This window comes from Triticum urartu, chromosome 2 (assembly GCF_003073215.2).
Source record: "Triticum urartu cultivar G1812 chromosome 2, Tu2.1, whole genome shotgun sequence".
NCBI classification, from domain to species: Eukaryota; Viridiplantae; Streptophyta; class Magnoliopsida; order Poales; family Poaceae; genus Triticum; species Triticum urartu.
Window position 1 is genome coordinate 533,930,496 of NC_053023.1, and position 6,000 is coordinate 533,936,495.

Consider the following 6,000-nt stretch of genomic DNA (forward strand, 5'->3'; position numbering starts at 1 on the left):
AGTTACGTTGTGACGTTTGGCACACCCAAAGTATTCCTACGGTATCCGGGAGTTGCACAATCTCATGGTCTAAGGAAATGATACTTGACATTAGAAAAGCTTTAGCATACGAACTACATGATCTTGTGCTAGGCTTAGGATTGGGTCTTGTCCATCACATAATTCTCCTAATGATGTGATCCCATTATCAATGACATCCAATGTCCATGGTCAGGAAACCATAACCATCTATTGATCAACGAGCTAGTCAACTAGAGGCTTACTAGGGACATGGTGTTGTCTATGTATCCACACATGTATCTGAGTTTCCTATCAATACAATTCTAGCATGGATAATAAACGATTATCATGAACAAGGAAATATAATAATAACCAATTTATTATTGCCTCTAGGGCATATTTCCAACTTACACGGAGTGACAAATCCCAGTCTCGATTCGTGCCAACCCAACAGACACTTTCGGAGATACCTGTAGTGTACCTTTATAGCCACCCAGTTACGTTGTGACGTTTGGCACACCCAAAGTATTCCTACGGTATCCGGGAGTTGCACAATCTCATGGTCTAAGGAAATTATACTTGACATTAGAAAAGCTTTAGCATACGAACTACATGATCTTGTGCTAGGCTTAGGATTGGGTCTTGTCCATCACATCATTCTCCTAATGATGTGATCCCGTTATCAATGACATCCAATGTCCATGGTCAGGAAACCATAACCATCTATTGATCAACGAGCTAGTCAACTAGAGGCTTACTAGGGACATGGTGTTGTCTATGTATCCACACATGTATCTGAGTTTCCTATCAATACAATTCTAGCATGGATAATAAACGATTATCATGAACAAGGAAATATAATAATAACCAATTTATTATTGCCTCTAGGGCATATTTCCAACAATATATATATATATATATATATATATTTGTGACATATAATACATATTTAGATAGTTAAATCGTCAATCTAGAACTACGTGAATGACTTATTCACCGAGATGAAGGTAGTACCCACTTTTTGATCTAGTTCTTTATTGTGTCAATTACTTCGTAGATGATTGACTGAAGACTAAACACAGCAAAAAAGAGAGATTGAAGACTGAAGGGGGAACGACTAGAATAGATGAAGAAGTTTAGGTGCACAAAATAGAAAAAAAGATTCTGGACCATCGGATGGACCATGCATGGTAGATATTGTACCGAGTGGAATTTATGCACAAAAGTATGCTGCCCTCGATGCCCGTGTGAGTTTCGAGATAGCTGCAAGGTCCAGAGAGCTTGTTACAAAGCCGTCTCCCACAAAAAATGAGAAGGAGAAGAATGTTGGGGAACGTAGTAATTTCAAAAAATTTCCTACGCACACGCAAGATCAGGTGATGCATAGCAACGAGAGGGGAGAGTGTGATCTACGTACCCTTGTAGATCGACAACGGAAGCGTTTGGTTGATGTAGTCGTACGTCTCCACGGCCCGACCGATCAAGCACCGAAACTACGGCACCTCCGAGTTCTAGCACACGTTCAGCTCGATGACGATCCCTGGACTCCGATCCAGCAAAGTGTCGGGGGAGAGTTCCGTCAGCACGATGGCGTGGTGACGATCTTGATGTACTACTATCGCAGGGCTTCGCCTAAGCACCGCTACAATATTATCGAGGACTATGGTGGCAGGGGGCGCCACACACGGCTAAGAATATGATCACGTGGATCAACTTGTGTTTCTCTGGGGTGCCCCTGCCTCCGTATATAAAGGCTCAAAGGGGGGGTGCGGCCGGCCAGGAGAGGCGCGCCAGGAGGAGTCCTACTCCCTCCGGGAGTAGGACTTCCCCCCAATCCTAGTTGGAATAGGATTCGCGAGGTGGAAAAGAGAGAGAGAGAAGGAGGGGGCGCCGGCCCCCTCTCTCCTTGTCCTATTCAGACTAGGGGGAGGGGCGCGCGGCCCAGCCCTGGCCGCCTCTCCTCTTCTTTCACTAAGGCCCACTAAGGCCCATATAGCTCCCGGGGGGTTCCGATAACCTCCCGGTACTCCGATAAAATCCCGATTTCACCCGGAACACTTTCGATATCCAAACATAGGCTTACAATATATCAATCTTTATGTCTCGATCATTTCGAGACTCCTCGTCACGTCCGTGATCTCATCCGGGACTCCGAACATCCTTCGGTACATCAAAACGTATAAACTCATAATATAACTGTCATCGAAACCTTAAGCGTGTGGACCCTACGGGTTTGAGAACAATGCAGACATGACCGAGACATGTCTCCGGTCAATAACCAATAGCGGGACCTGGATGCCCATATTGGCTCCTACATATTCTACGAAGATCTTTATCGGTCAGACCGCATAACAACATACGTTGTTCCCTTTGTCATCGGTATGTTACTTACCCGAGATTCGATCGTCGGTATCCAATACCTAGTTCAATCTCGTTACTGGCAAGTCTCTTTACTCGTTCCGTAATACATCATCCCGCAACTAACTCATTAGTTGCAATGCTTGCAAGGCTTAAGTGATGTGCATTACCGAGAGGGCCCACAGATACCTCTCCGACAATCGGAGTGACAAATCCTAATCTTGAAATACGCCAACCCAACATGTACCTTTGGAGACACCTGTAGAGCTCCTTTATAATCACCCAGTTACGTTGTGATGTTTGGTAGCACACAAAGTGTTCCTCCGGTAAACGGGAGTTGCATAATCTCATAGTCATAGGAACATGTATAAGTCATGAAGAAAGCAATAGCAACATACTAAACAATCGGGTGCTAAGCTAATGGAATGGGTCGTGTCAATCAGATCATTCACCTAATGATGTGATCCCGTTAATCAAATAACAACTCTTTGTCCATGGTTAGGAAACATAACCATCTTTGATTAACGAGCTAGTCAAGTAGAGGCATACTAGTGACACTCTGTTTGTCTATGTATTCACACATGTATTATGTTTCCAGTTAATACAATTCTAGCATGAATAATAAACTTTTATCATGATATAAGGAAATAAATAATAACTTTATTATTGCCTCTAGGGCATATTTCCTTCAGTCTCCCACTTGCACTAGGGTCAATAATCTAGATTACACAATAATGATTCTAACACCCATGGAGCTTTGGTGCTGATCATGTTTTGCCCATGGAAGAGGCTTAGTCAACGGGTCTGCTACATTCAGCTCCGTATGTATCTTGCAAATCTCTATGTCTCCCACCTGGACTAGATCCCGGATGGAATTGAAGCGTCTTTTGATGTGCTTGGTTCTTTTGTGAAACCTGGATTCCTTCGCCAAGGCAATAGCACCAGTATTGTCACAAAAGATTTTTCATTGGACCTGATGCACTAGGTATGACACCTAGATCGGATATGAACTCCTTCATCTAGACTCCTTCATTTGCTGCTTCCAAAGCGGCTATGTACTCTGCTTCACATGTAGATCCCGCCACGACGCTTTGTTTAGAACTGCACCAACCGGCAGCTCCACCGTTTAATGTAAACACGTATCTGGTTTGCGATTTAGAATCGTCCGGATCAGTGTCAAAGCTTGCATCAACGTAACCATTTACGATGAGCTCTTTGTCACCTCCATATATGAGATCCTTGGTCCTTTTCAGGTACTTCAGGATGTTCTTGACCGCTGTCCAGTGATCCACTCCTGGATTACTTTGGTACCTCCCTGCTAAACTTATAGCAAGGCACACATCAGGTCTGGTACACAGCATTGCATACATGATAGAGCCTATGGCTGAAGCATAGGGAACATCTTTCATTTTCTCTCTATCTTCTGCAGTGGTCGGGCATTGAGTCTGACTCAACTTCACACCTTGTAATACAGGCAAGAACCCTTTCTTTGCTTGATCCATTTTGAACTTCTTCAAAATCTTGTCAAGGTATGTGCTTTGTGAAAGTCCTATTAAGCGTCTTGATCTATCTCTATAGATCTTTATGCCTAATATGTAAGCAGCTTCACCGAGGTCTTTCATTGAAAAACTCTTATTCAAGTATCCCTTTATGCTATCCAGAAATTCTATATTATTTCCAATCAGTAATATGTCATCCACATATAATATCAGAAATGCTACAGAGCTCCCACTCACTTTCTTGTAAATACAAGCTTCTCCGAAAGTCTGTATAAAACCAAATGCTTTGATCACACTATCAAAATGTTTATTCCAACTCCGAGAGGCTTGCACCAGTCCATAAATGGATCGCTGGAGCTTGCACACTTTGTTAGCTCCCTTTGGATCGACAAAACCTTCCGGATGCATCATATACAACTCTTCTTCCAGAAATCCATTCAGGAATGCAGTTTTGACATCCATCTGCCAAACTTCATAATCATAAAATGCAGCAATTGCTAACATGATTCGGACAGACTTAAGCATCGCTACGGGTGAGAAGGTCTCATCGTAGTCAACCCCTTGAACTTGTCGAAACCCTTTTGCGACAAGTTGAGCTTTGTAGACAGTAATATTACCGTCAGCGTCAGTCTTCTTCTTGAAGATCCATTTATTCTCAATTGCTTGCCGATCATCGGGCAAGTCAACCAAAGTCCATACTTTGTTCTCATACATGGATCCCATCTCAGATTTCATGGCTTCAAGCCATTTTGCGGAATCTGGGCTCACCATTGCTTCTTCATAGTTCGTAGGTTCATCATGATCTAGCAGCATGACTTCCAGAACAGGATTACCGTACCACTCTGGCGCGGATCTCACTCTGGTTGATCTACGAGGTTCAGTAGTATCTTGTCCTGAAGTTTCATGATCATTATCATTAGCTTCCTCACTAATTGGTGTAGGTGTTGCAGAAACAGGTTTCTGTGATGTACTACTTTCCAATAAGGGAGCAGGTACAGTTACCTCGTCAAGTTCTACTTTCCTCCCACTCACATCTTTCGAGAGAAACTCCTTCTCCAGAAAGTTTCCGAACTTAGCAACAAAAGTCTTGCCTTCGGATCTGTGATAGAAGGTGTATCCAATAGTTTCCTTTCGATATCCTATGAAGACACATTTCTCCGATTTGGGTTCGAACTTATCAGGTTGAAGCTTTTTCACATAAGCATCGCAGCCCCAAACTTTCAGAAACGACAACTTTGGTTTCTTGCCAAACCATAGTTCATAAGGCGTCATCTCAATGGATTTTGATGGTGCCCTATTTAACGTGAATGCGGCCGTCTCTAAAGCATAACCCCAAAACGATAGCGGTAAATCAGTAAGAGACATCATAGATCGCACCATATCTAGTAAAGTACGATTACGACGTTCGGACACACCATTATGCTGTGGTGTTCCGGGTGGCATGAGTTGCGAAACTATTCCACAATTTTTCAAATGTACACCAAACTCGTAACTCAAATATTCTCCTCCATGATCAGATCGTAGAAACTTTATTTTCTTGTTACGATGATTTTCAACTTCACTCTGAAATTCTTTGAACTTTTCAAATGTTTCAGACTTATGTTTCATTAAGTAGATGTACCCATATCTGCTTAAGTCATCTGTGAATGTGAGAAAATAACGATATCCGCCACGAGTCTCAATATTCATCGGACCACATACATCTGTATGTATGATTTCCAACAAATCTGTTGCTCTCTCCATAGTGCCGGAGAACGGTGTTTTAGTCATCTTGCCCATGAGGCACGGTTCGCAAGTACCAAGTGATTCATAATCAAGTGGTTCCAAAAGTCCATCAGTATGGAGTTTCTTCATGCGCTTTATACCGATATGACCTAAACGGCAGTGCCACAAATAAGTTGCACCATCATTATCAACTCTGCATCTTTTGGCTTCAACATTATGAATATGTGTGTCACTACTATCGAGATTCAATAAGAATAGACCACTCTTCAAGGGTGCATGACCATAAAAGATATTACTCATATAAATAGAACAACCATTATTCTCTGATTTAAATGAATAACCGTCTCGCATTAAACAAGATCCAGATATAATGTTCATGCTCAACGCTGGCACCAAATAACAATTATTTAGGTCTAAT